Below are 12,416 nucleotides of genomic sequence, written 5' to 3'. Positions count from 1 at the left end.
ATGAATAGCAGGCACAGGCGCCCAGGCGGGGCTCAAGCCGGTCGTGTGGGCCCACCCTCGCCGGCATCTCCCCTTTAAGTGAACGCGAGGGCGGCTGGCTGAGACCCACGGAAGAGTTCAGTGGGTCTCCCGGTTAACTGGCCTGGGGGAGCCCCTAAGGCCGCAGTCGGGAGAGGCGGGGCGAGGGGCGGTATCAGAGAGGAGGGACGGGATGGGGAGGCCAGAGGGAACCTGAGTTGCAACTGAGAGGCGGGCCTGATGGTGAGGGCGGGGCTGTTTGTCAAGGGGGCGTGGTCAGCCCGGAGGCGGGGTTAGGGGTTGGAGCGTGACCAGATAGAGGACAGTGGCTGGAGAGGAGCGGCCACGGAGGGGAAAGAGGTGTGGCTAGAGTGTATCGGTGGAGGCGCGCAAGGGACCCATAGTCTATGGACGGGCTTGAATTATGGGGAGGGGCTTTAACAACGGCAGAAGAGCGGTGGAATTGAGGATGGGGTCCCGAAGAAAGGGTCCTGTGTGAAGGGGTGGGGGTGGGCCTGGCCTCCTTGAAGGCTTGATAATGTGTGACTGTCCTATTGTGTACTCTGTGACCCCCAAGCCCTGCATAACGCCCATTGGAGAGGGAATCTAGTGAAGAGCGGCAGTGTGTGGGTAATGAGGGGTGGACTGGCAGATGTGGTATGCCTGGTATTTACTGTAAATGGTGCTGACCTGGCCCTGGCCCAGCAGTGCACTGTGGGATCCACATCCAGGCTTCCCAGAAGAGACAGTGAAAGACCTCAGTTTCACAACCCATCCAGGAATGCACTCTGCTGTGTGTCTCTAAGGGAGAACTGTGCCCTCTCTGGGCCCATTTCCCTACGGTAAAGTGGGTAACATGGGTATATGGAAGGAATCTCTGATTGTGAACTGAGACCTGAAGCAACAGAGATGTGAGGGAATGCTGCAATGGGCAGTGTCTTGAGGCTGGTACAGACTGGCATTGAGCCCAGAACTGAGCCCAGGACTTGGAGAAGGGAAAGCAAATTTGCCCAGATGCTCCACAGCAGTGGCCCCAGGACTAAAGCGCTGGGCAGAACATGGTGAGAAGGGGTAGGAAGAGTTGTGGTAAGGGCAACAGGGAAAAGCATGACCATCACCACCATCCTTAGGCCCTGGGCCAAGTATTTTATGTGTGGTGTCTCATTTCATACTCCACACAGCTTGGGCAGTGACAGAGTAGGACACAAAGGTCCAGAGAAGTGAAGTGACTGCCTAATTCTACACAGCCAGTTCAGTGATGGGGCCTCGGCCTCGGGGGTGTCACCTTAGAGCCCATAAGCTGTCCTGTAGGCAGTGACCTCTATCCATGTTACCCTGTGCCTGCTACCCCTCAGCCTCAGCTTGGCTGCTATAAAAGGAGACCCACTGTGTGCTTGGCATCCAGTAGGATGCAGTCAGTGCTACTGCTCTGTCTCCATGACAGTGAAAGCCACTCACATTCAAGGAGGCTAGGTACCAGGCCCCGGGCAAATGACACAAGTATGAGTCCTCAGCAGCCTCAGAGATGGAGACCATTGCCCCATTTCAACAATGGCGAAACTGAGGGTTTGAAAGTTCAGGTCGTCTGTTCAAGGTTGAAAGGCTGAAGTGGTAGGACTGGGATGTAAGCCCATAGGTCCAAAGCCCGTGTCTTTAACCCCTACACCATTCTGCCTCTTGTGATGAAGAGGCTTTCTGCTCTATTTTCTTTAGCTTACTGTTAATAGAATTCCAGAATGATCCTATCTCCTGTAGCTCAGTCGGTAAAGAATTCACCTGTAATGTAGGAGACATGGGTTCAATTCCTGGGTTGGGAAGATCCCCTGGAGAACAGCTGCCCACTCCAGTATTCTGGCTTGGAGAATTCCATGGACCATAGAGTCCATGGAGTTGCAAAGATTCGGACACGACTGATCGACTTTCCCTTCATAGAAGCAGAGACTTTTAATAACCGTGAGATAAAAGTGCAACTCGGGATTTTTTTTTCTATTGTATTTTTAAAAAGACCTACCCCGTGTCCTGTGTCACATTCTAAGCCTTCAGATTTCAGACCTTTTGTGTTATTGTGATTTAAGTGTTCATCTTAGAGCCCCGTGTCAGTGTAAGCTAGTGGGGTTCAGGAAACAGTTGTGCATCTCCTGGAGCAGGTAGCATAGGTCTCGAGTGTAAGAACCGTGTTAATAGTTATTGAATGTGAATAAATGAAGAGACAAACCATATCCTATGTAATGTTACAGGTAATATAGTTCAGTTGTGTTATGTTGAGGAAGGGGGTCCTGCATAACAAGGAAATAAATAAGAAATATGTGAAAAGTGAAAGGTTACAGTATTTTTTTCACTGTCCACTGGTTGTGAGATGAGAAATTTAGGTGAAAATTTTTGACCTTTTTTGCCCCATCTTCTGTTCCATTAAATGTTTCTTTTCAAGCCATACATTCTCCTCAGAATTTTGATTACCAGTTCTTTTTCCCAGTGAATAGTTAGGAATATTTCTTAATCAATTTTTCTCTCTCTCAAGTAATACTTTACAACATTCAGGTAGTGACAGATGACCATGTGTGGCTAATCAAATGACACTTTTTACAGTGGCAATATTCAACTTTAATACGGTAGTATTTATAAGCAAAAGTTTTGGAGTAATACAGATCGCTATATTAGGGATATATTATGAACAAAAGCCTCTGTCTTAAGTATATGTTTTATAGACAACGTATGTTGATATTTTCATAAAATTTGCAGAACAGTATAGATGCGTAATTTATATATTAATAAAAGCATATAAAACAGAGGCTTTGTTCATAGTATATCCTTAAGAATACTGATGTATTACTGATCTATTGTATATACATTTTATTTGTGCGTGTTTTTCCACAAGCCTTATTATGCTTATTTTATTCCCTTAAGTTTGTACTTGACTAGGAATGTCTCTCTCTGCTTTCTTTTCCTCCCCCATTTTTTTTGCTTTTTTTTACTGTTAACCTAATTTTTCCTTGCAGAATGCTTTCCTTCAGTGTCTATTCTTTAAGTCCATCTCTCTCTGCCTCTGTTGTGAGCATGTTTGATCATGGCTTTCTGTTTAGTGTGTTTGTGGCTTTCATTCATGATCATTTCCCTACAGGTTTACTCTTGCTCTTTCTCCCTTTTTCTTCCAAGGAACTGAATTGAAACAGTCATTTGCTTTTAGCTGTTTAACAAACAGAATAGAAGTAGCTTATCCTGTTTGTACTTGTAACCTATCTAAATGAGGTTCTACTAAAATCTAGACTTTCATATTTCCCTTCCCAAGTGATAATTCATGCATGTAGAAGTCATGCAAGCAAATTTCAGAATATAGCGATTAATTTAAATGTCTTAGTTTTTCAGTAGTGCTCTAAACTCCCAGGGATAATTTTTTTTTTCTAGAACATTTTGGTAGAGAAAATAATCTGGTGGGTGTCATAGTATTTGTAGAGCAGTCAGTTGGGGTAAGGAGAGGAACATCTGGGGTTTCTGATGTCATCTGTCATAATGCTTACCCCATGAGAAGGTTCAGTTCAGTCTCTCAGTCGTATCTGACTCTTTGCGACCCCATGAATCGCAGCATGCCAGGCCTCCCTGTCCATCACCAGCTCCTGGAGTTTACTCAAATTCACGTCCATCGAGTCAGTGATGCCATCCAGCCATCTCATCTTCTGTCCTTCCCAGCATCAGGGTCTTTTCCAGTGAGTCAACTCTTCGCATGAGGTAGCCAAAGTATTGGAGTTTCAGCTTCAGCATCAGTCCTTCCAATGAACACCCAGGACTGTTCTCCTTTAGGATGGGCTGGTTGGATCTCCTTGCAGTCCAAGGGACTCTCAAGAGTCTTCTCCAACACCACAGTTCAAAAGCATCAATTTTTCGGTGCTCAGCTTTCTTCACAGTCCACCTCTCACATCCATACATGACCACTGGAGAAACCATAGCCTTGACTTAGATGGACCTTCTTGGTAAAGTAATGTCTCTGCTTTTATATATGCTATCTAGGTTGGCCATAACTTTCCTTCCAAGGAGTAAGCGTCTTTTCATTTCATGGCTGCAATCAGCATCTGCAGTGATTTTGGAGCCCCCCAAATATAAAGTCTGACACTTTCCACTGTTTCCCTGTCTATTTCCCATGAAGTGATGGGACCAGATGCCATGATCTTAGTTTTCTGAATGTTGAGCTTTAAGCCAATTTTTGCACTCTCCTCTTTCACTTTCATCAAGAGGCTTTTTAGTTCCTCCTCACTTTCTGTAAGAAGGGTGGTGTCATCTGCATATCTGAGGTTATTGATATTTCTTCCAGCAATCTTGAGTCCAGCTTGTTCCTCTTCCAGCCCAGCGTTTCTCATGATATACTCTGCATTTAAGTTAAATAAGCAGGGTCACAGTGTACAGTCTTGATGTACTCCTTTTCCTATTTGGAACTATTCTGTTGTTCCATGTCCAGTTCTAACTGTTGCTTCCTGACCTGTGTATAGGTTTCTCAAGAGGTAGGTCAGGTGGTCTGGTATTCCCATCTCTTTCAGAATATTCCACAGTTTATTGTGATCCACACAGTCAAAGGCTTTGGCATAGTCAATAAAGCAGAAATAGATGTTTTTCTGAAACTCTCTTGCTTTTTCTATGATCCAGCCGATGTTGGCAATTTGATCTCTGGTTCCTCTGCCTTTTCTAAAACCAGCTTGAACATCTGGAAGTTCACCGTTCACGTATTGCTGAAGCCTTGCTTGGAGAATTTTGAGCATTACTTTATTAGTGTGTGAGATGAGTGCAATTGTGCGGTGGTTTGAGCATTCTTTGGGATTGGAATGAAAACTGACCTTTTGCAGTCCTGTGGCCACTGCTGAGTTTTCCACATTTGCTGGCATATTGAGTGCGGCCCTTTCACAGCATCATCTTTTAGGTTTGAAAGAGCTCAACTGGAATTCCATTACCTTCACTATCTTTGCTCATTTCTTAAGGCCCACCTGACTTTGCACTCCAGAATGTCTGTCTCTAGGTGAGTGATCACACCATCATGGTTATCTGGGTCATGAAGATCTTTTTTGTACAGTTCTTTTGTGTTCTTGCCACCTCTTTTTAATATCTTCTGCTTTCTGTTAGGTTCATACCATTTCTGTCCTTAATTGGCCCATCTTCTCATGAAATGTTCCCTTGGTATCTCTAATTTACTTGACGAGATCTCCAGTCTTTCCCAGTCTGTTGTTTTCCTCTGTTTCTTTGCATTGATCGCTGAGGAAGGCTTTCTTATCTCTCCATTCTGTCCTTTAGAACTCTTTAGCTGAAGTTGAGCAGTTCTATGATGACCCACAAGACCTTCTAGAACTAACGTGGGAAAAAAAAAGTGTACTTTTTATCATAGAGGACTGGAATGCAAAGTAGGAACTCAAGAGATATGTGGCATAACAGGCAAGTTTGGCCTTGGAGTACAAAATGAAGCAGGGCAAAGGCAAGCAGATTTTTGCCAAGAGAACACACTGGTCATAGCAAACACCCTCTTCCAATAACACAGTAGGTGAGTCTATACATGGACATCACCAGATGGTCAATTTTATGTGTAAAAACCTCTCTATTTAACAAATACATGTTGCCAGTTTAAATTCCAGAAAAATGATGAAATGATGAAAAATCATTTTAAGCTGTTTGAAGCAAAGTCATTCATTTTGAAATCTGTCCTTACTGATATCAGGTTTATAAACTCCGTTGACTACAAATGCTTATCCCTCGTGAACTCATGAAAGATAATATTATTTTTTTATTTCTGTGCTTGCAGTCTGAGCTCTGTGCTGTCCTTTTCATAAGAAATGCCCTCTGTCTGTAGGTGACTCATAGTTCCTGAGCCAGATTCCTCTTTATTGAACTTCTAAGAAAATCCCCAGGCCTCTTCTCATTTTGTATGTCTTGGTCTCTCGGTTGGACTTCCCTGGTGTCTCAGACAGTAAAGAATCTGCCTGCAATGCAGGAGACCCAGGTTTGATCCCTGGGTTGGGAAGAGCCCCCGGAGAAAGTGAAAGTGGAAGTCAGGTCTTCTGCATTGTGGGCAGATTCTTTACCAACTGAGCCACAAGGGAAGCCCAAGAATACTGGAGTGGGTAGCCTATCCCTTCTCCAGAGGATCTTCCCGACCCAGGGATCAAACCAGAATCTCCTGTACCGCAGGCAGATACTTTACCAACGGAGCTATCAGGGAAGCCCTATCCCCTGGAGAAGGAAATGGCAACCCACTCCAGTGTTCTTTCCCAGAGAATCCCATGGACAGAAGAGCCTGGTGGGCTTCAGTCTATGGGGCACAGAGGCAGACATGAGTGGGCGGCTCACACTTGGTCTCTGTTAGGTCAAACAAACAAGCAGTGTTTTTGCTGCCAAGGTTCTCTTTAAAGCTCTTAGTGTCCTGTGAATTTTTTTTTTTTTTTTTTTTAAATTTTTCTATTAGTTGGAGGCTAATTACTTCACAACATTTCAGTGGGTTTTGTCATACATTGATATGAATCAGCCATAGATTTACACTTATTCCCCATCCCGATCCCCCCTCCCACCTCCCTCTTCACCCGACTCCTCTGGGTCTTCCCAGTGCACCAGGCCCGAGCACTTGTCTCATGCATCCCACCTGGGCTGGTGATCTGTTTCACCATAGATAGTACACATGCTGTTCTTTTGAAACATCCCACCCTCACATTCTCCCACAGAGTTCAAAAGTCTGTTCTGTATTTCTGTGTCTCTTTTTCTGTTTTGCATATAGGGTTATCATTACCATCTTTCTAAATTCCATATATATGTCTTAGTATGCTGTAATGTTCTTTATCTTTCTGGCTTACTTCACTCTGTATAATGGGCTCCAGTTTCATCCATCTCATTAGGACTGATTCAAATGAATTCTTTTTGACAGCTGAGTAATATTCCATGGTGTATATGTACCACAGCTTCCTTATCCATTCATCTGCTGATGGGCATCTAGGTTGCTTCCATGTCCTGGCTATTATAAACAGTGCTGCAATGAACATTGGGGTGCACGTGTCTCTTTCAGATCTGGTTTCCTCAGTGTGTATGCCCAAAAGTGGGATTGCTGGGTCATATGGCAGTTCTATTTCCAGTTTTTTAAGGAATCTCCACACTGTTTTCCATAGTGGCTGTACTAGTTTGCATTCCCACCAACAGTGTAAGAGGGTTCCCTTTTCTCCCCACCCTCTCCAGCATTTATTGCTTGTAGTCTTTTGGATAGCAGCCATCCTGACTGGCGTGTAATGGTACCTCATTGTGGTTTTGATTTGCATTTCTCTAATAATGAGTGATGTTGAGCACCTTTTCATGTGTTTGTTAGCCATCTGTATGTCTTCTTTGGAGAAATGTCTGTTTAGTTCTTTGGCCCATTTTTTGATTGGGTCATTTATTTTTCTGGAATTGAGCTTCAGGAGTTGCTTGTATATTTTTGAGATTAATCCTTTGTCTGTTTCTTCATTTGCTATTATTTTCTCCCAATCTGACGGCTGTCTTTTCACCTTACTTATAGTTTCCTTTGTAGTGCAAAAGCTTTTAAGTTTCATTAGATCCCATTTGTTTAGTTTTGCTTTTATTTCCAATATTCTGGGAGGTGGGTCATAGAGGATCTTGCTGTGATTTATGTCAGAGAGTGTTTTGCCTATGTTCTCCTCTAGGAGTTTTATAGTTTCTGGTCTTACATTTAGATCTTTAATCCATTTTGAGTTTATTTTTGTGTATGGTGTTAGAAAGTGTTCTAGTTTCATTCTTTTACAAGTGGTTGACCAGTTTTCCCAGCACCACTTGTTAAAGAGGTTGTCTTTTTTCCATTGTATATCCTTGCCTCCTTTGTCAAAGATAAGGTGTCCATAGGTTCGTGGATTTATCTCTGGGCTTTCTATTCTGTTCCATTGATCTATATTTCTGTCTTTGTGCCAGTACCATACTGTCTTGATGACTGTGGCTTTGTAGTAGAGTCTGAAGTCAGGCAGGTTGATTCCTCCAGTTCCATTCTTCTTTCTCAAGATTACTTTGGCTATTCGAGGTTTTTTGTATTTCCATACAAATTGTGAAATTCTTTGGTCTAGTTCTGTGAAAAATACCGTTGGTAGCTTGATAGGGATTGCATTGAATCTATAGATTGCTTTGGGTAGAATAGCCATTTTGACAATATTGATTCTTCCAATCCATGAACACGGTATGTTTCTCCATCTGTTTGTGTCCTCTTTGATTTCTTTCATCAGTGTTTTATAGTTTTCTATGTATAGGTCTTTTGTTTCTTTAGGTAGATATACTCCTAAGTATTTTGTTCTTTTTGTTGCAATGGTGAATGGTATTGTTTCCTTAATTTCTCTTTCTGTTTTTTCATTGTTAGTATATAGGAATGCAAGGGATTTCTGTGTGTTAATTTTATATCCTGCAACTTTACTATATTCATTGATTAGTTCTAGTAATTTTCTGGTAGAGTCTTTAGGGTTTTCTATGTAGAGGATGATGTCATCTGCAAACAGTGAGAGTTTCACTTCTTCTTTTCCTATCTGGATTCCTTTTACTTCTTTTTCTGCTCTGATTGCTGTGGCCAGAACTTCCAACACTATGTTGAACAGTAGTGGTGACAGTGGGCACCCTTGTCTTGTTCCTGATTTCAGGGGGAATGCTTTCAATTTTTCACCATTGAGGGTGATGCTTGCTGTGGGTTTGTCATATATGGCTTTTATAATGTTGAGGTATGTTCCTTCTATTCCTGCTTTTTGGAGAGTTTTAATCATAAATGAGTGTTGAATTTTGTCAAAGGCTTTCTCTGCATCTATTGAGATAATCATATGGTTTTTATCTTTCAATTTGTTAATGTGGTGTATTACGTTGATTGATTTGCGGATATTGAAGAATCCTTGCATTCCTGGGATAAAGCCCACTTGGTCGTGGTGTATGATTTTTTTAATATGTTGTTGGATTCTGTTTGCTAGAGTTTTGTTAAGGATTTTTGCATCTATGTTCATCAGTGATATTGGCCTGTAGTTTTCTTTTTTTGTGGCATCTTTGTCTGGTTTTGGAATTAGGGTGATGGTGGCCTCATAGAATGAGTTTGGAAGTTTACCTTCTTCTGCAATTTTCTGGAAGAGTTTGAGTAAGGTAGGTGTTAGCTCTTCTCTAAATTTTTGGTAGAATTCAGCTGTGAAGCCATCTGGTCCTGGGCTTTTGTTTGCTGGAAGATTTTTGATTACACTTTCGATTTCCTTGCCTGTGATGGGTCTGTTAAGATCTTCTATTTCTTCCTGGTTCAGTTTTGGAAAGTTATACTTTTCTAAGAATTTGTCCATTTCATCCAAGTTGTCCATTTTATTGGCATAGAGCTGCTGGTAGTAGTCTCTTATGATCCTTTGTATTTCAGTGTTGTCTGTTGTGATCTCTCCATTTTCATTTCTAATTTTGTTAATTTGGTTCTTCTCTCTTTGCTTCTTAATGAGTCTTGCTAATGGTTTGTCAATTTTGTTTATTTTTTCAAAAAACCAGCTTTTAGCTTTGTTGATTTTTGCTATGGTCTCTTTAGTTTCTTTTGCATTTATTTCTGCCCTGATTTTTAAGATTTCTTTCCTTCTGCTAACCCTGGGGTTCTTCATTTCTTCCTTCTCTAATTGCTTTAGGTGTAGAGTTAGGTTATTTATTTGGCTTTTTTCTTGTTTCTTGATGTAAGCCTGTAATGCTATGAACTTTCCCCTTAGCACTGCTTTTACAGTGTCCCATAGGTTTTGGGTTGTTGTGTTTTCATTTTCATTCATTTCTATACATATTTTGATTTCTTTTTTGATTTCTTCTATGATTTGTTGGTTATTCAGAAGTGTGTTATTTAGCCTCCATGTGTTTGAATTTTTAACAATTTTTTTCCTGTAATTGAGATCTAATCTTACTGCACTGTGGTCAGAAAAGATGACTGGAATGATTTCAATTTTTTTGAATTTTCCAAGACCAGATTTATGGCCCAGGATGTGATCTATTCTGGAGAAGGTTCCGTGTGCACTTGAGAAAAAGGTGAAGTTGATTGTTTTGGGGTGAAATGTCCTATAGATATCAATTAGGTCTAGCTGGTCCATTGTGTCATTTAAAGTTTGTGTTTCTGTCCTGTGAATTTGATTGGGGTTCACGCCATTGGAAAAGCTACCCTCCAAAATCTTTTCTGAAGGAAGCCCTGCACCTTGGGCTTCCTGTGAAACTTTGCAGGATGACACTTTTAGCGTTCTTTTCCTCTTAAGATCCTTTAAGGAATCTGAGGCACCACCTTAAGTCTTTCCAGGGTCTTACACTTACAGTCTACAGGTTTTACCTTTAGACTGTGTTTTCCTGGCAGCACCCTAGATTTGATCTTAGCCCAGAAGCCATTTCTGTCCTTTAGCGTCCTGTGACAATTGGACATGTGGAGATGCTGTAAAGGGGATACAGATATTGAACGCAGTGAGTCTTGGTTCCTTTATATTTAATAGCACTTTTAAATTGTTCTGATAGCTTATCCCTCTCATTGATTTACTTTCAGCTGCTTTAGAGCAAGAGTCTCCGCCTCCCATGTTTCAGTGTCCGTTTCTTCTCTTGCCTAGAAGCCATCATCGGCAGCATCTTCAAGGACCATCAGGCTTCTGTGTACAATGTGATGAAGCCCATTGGGTTTTCATTTCTTTCTCTGCATCCATTCAAGTGCAACCTACCTCCAGGTTCAAAGGCATTCTCACATGTTTCAGCTCTTTTTTAACAGCAGTACCTAACTTGGGGGCATCACCGACTCGACGGACACGAGTTGTGCAAGTTCTGGGAGTTGATGGTGGCCAGGGAAGCCTGGCGTGCTGCAGTCCATGGGGTCACAAAGAGTCAGACGTAACTGAGCGACTGAACTGAACTGAACCCCATGTTTAATATCAGTGTCTGTGCCAGTTATTTATTGGTAACAAACTGCATTAGAAACCACCTCAAAGCCCAGTGACTCAGAACAGCATTTCCTTTGTTCACAAGTCTGCGCTGGCGCAAGGCTCAGTGAGTGAGCCCCGCTCATTTCTTCTCCAGTTGCATCAGCCGGGATGTCGTGAAGGTGGGGACCAGAGTCATCTGAAGACTTCCCCGTGCGCACGTCTGGTGTTGGAGCTGGCTTTTGGAGGGGCCATTAGGTGGGGGCGGTCAGTGGGGACACTGACACGTGCTCTGTGTGTGGGCTGTGCTTCTTCACAGCGTGTTGACTGAGTCTAAGAGTTGGCTTCCCCACAGAGCAACATTCAGAAGCTATTTAGCTTTAAAACTCACACAGCAGTTTCCCCAGACTCTGTCCAGGAGGAATCAGTTACTGGGACTAACGCATACTTAAGGAGAGGGAATTTCATGAGAAAAGTGTCAAAGAATTTGGAGACATGTTTGAAAACCACGAGCTCCAATCACGTCGACTTACCAAGTAATCATTCTGTCTAAAGGAAAGTTCTTTCCAATTCAGTGTCACTGATATTCCAGTAAATATTTTTTCTTTCTTTTGTTTGGTATGTCTCTTATTCTGTGGAAAGTAAGAAAGGGTTACAAGAATGAGGCATTTTTTTGTTGTTCAGAAAAATGTATGGATCATCTCACTAAACTCTTAGGAGATGGGATTTCTTTAACCTTTCTTTAACCTTGTGAATCATTTCTCTTTGGAATGCAGTTCAAATTAGCAAAAACTGTTTGTAGTTCAGGAAAAGGCTTATTGGATTAGAATCCACATTTACAAGATTTAACCATTAGAGTCTTATTTTCACAATCTTCTTTTGGGAGACATTTACTAACTCGGCCCTAGATAACTCAATACAGGATACCTCAAACTTCTTTAAAAACCATGGGATAAGATGGGAGAAAGGGGTAAGAGACATTCTACTAGGAGGTGGCTTGCAGTCATTCTACAGAGGAAAGATAGAAAAGTATTACTGTAGAACAATAAAAGAGTGTAAAATCAAGTGCAAATGTTGTGAGACTAAGATGATAGTGAAGAGTATATTTTGTGACTCTTGGTGGTTTGAACTTCTTTCTTGATTCTCTGAGTTATTCCAGGCCCTACATTCTCCAATACAGATACCATGGTATATATTTGATCCTCGGTTTGAGCGAGGCTGTGCTCAGTCCACTTTCCTCAGAACTAAATGGTGTTGTTTTATTCTTGCAGACTGATCGTCTTCCAGCAGAGCTGGGAGCTGCGTGTTCACAGTGTCTGCACCTGGATGCAACATATCAAGTTCTTCAACGGGAGTTGTTATCAATGAAAGGATGGCAAAGGAAGTGCGAGAAACTAGAGAAAGAGAACAAGAAGTTGGAGCAAGAAGTAGTGAAACTCAGAAGTCATATGGAACTGAAGATGATAGAATACCCTCAAGTTGAGCAGTATAAACGGGAGATTGAAGAAAGAGTGAGACGGGACCTCGTAG

The 12,416-nt window shown here is 42.0% G+C and overlaps 1 protein-coding gene across 1 annotated transcript in view; it reads left to right on the top strand.

The window, feature by feature from the left end:
• The window catches only part of LOC122682162 (putative ankyrin repeat domain-containing protein 19), a 224,115-nt gene that overhangs the window by 98,712 nt on the left and 112,987 nt on the right, over positions 1-12,416 (top strand). The gene's annotated exons all lie outside the window — the stretch shown is intronic.

Source organism: Cervus elaphus, chromosome 23 (genome assembly GCF_910594005.1).
Source record: "Cervus elaphus chromosome 23, mCerEla1.1, whole genome shotgun sequence".
Lineage (NCBI taxonomy): Eukaryota > Metazoa > Chordata > Mammalia > Artiodactyla > Cervidae > Cervus > Cervus elaphus.
The sequence above is the reverse complement of the archived record's forward strand: the minus strand, read 5'-3'. Positions and strand labels throughout refer to the sequence as shown.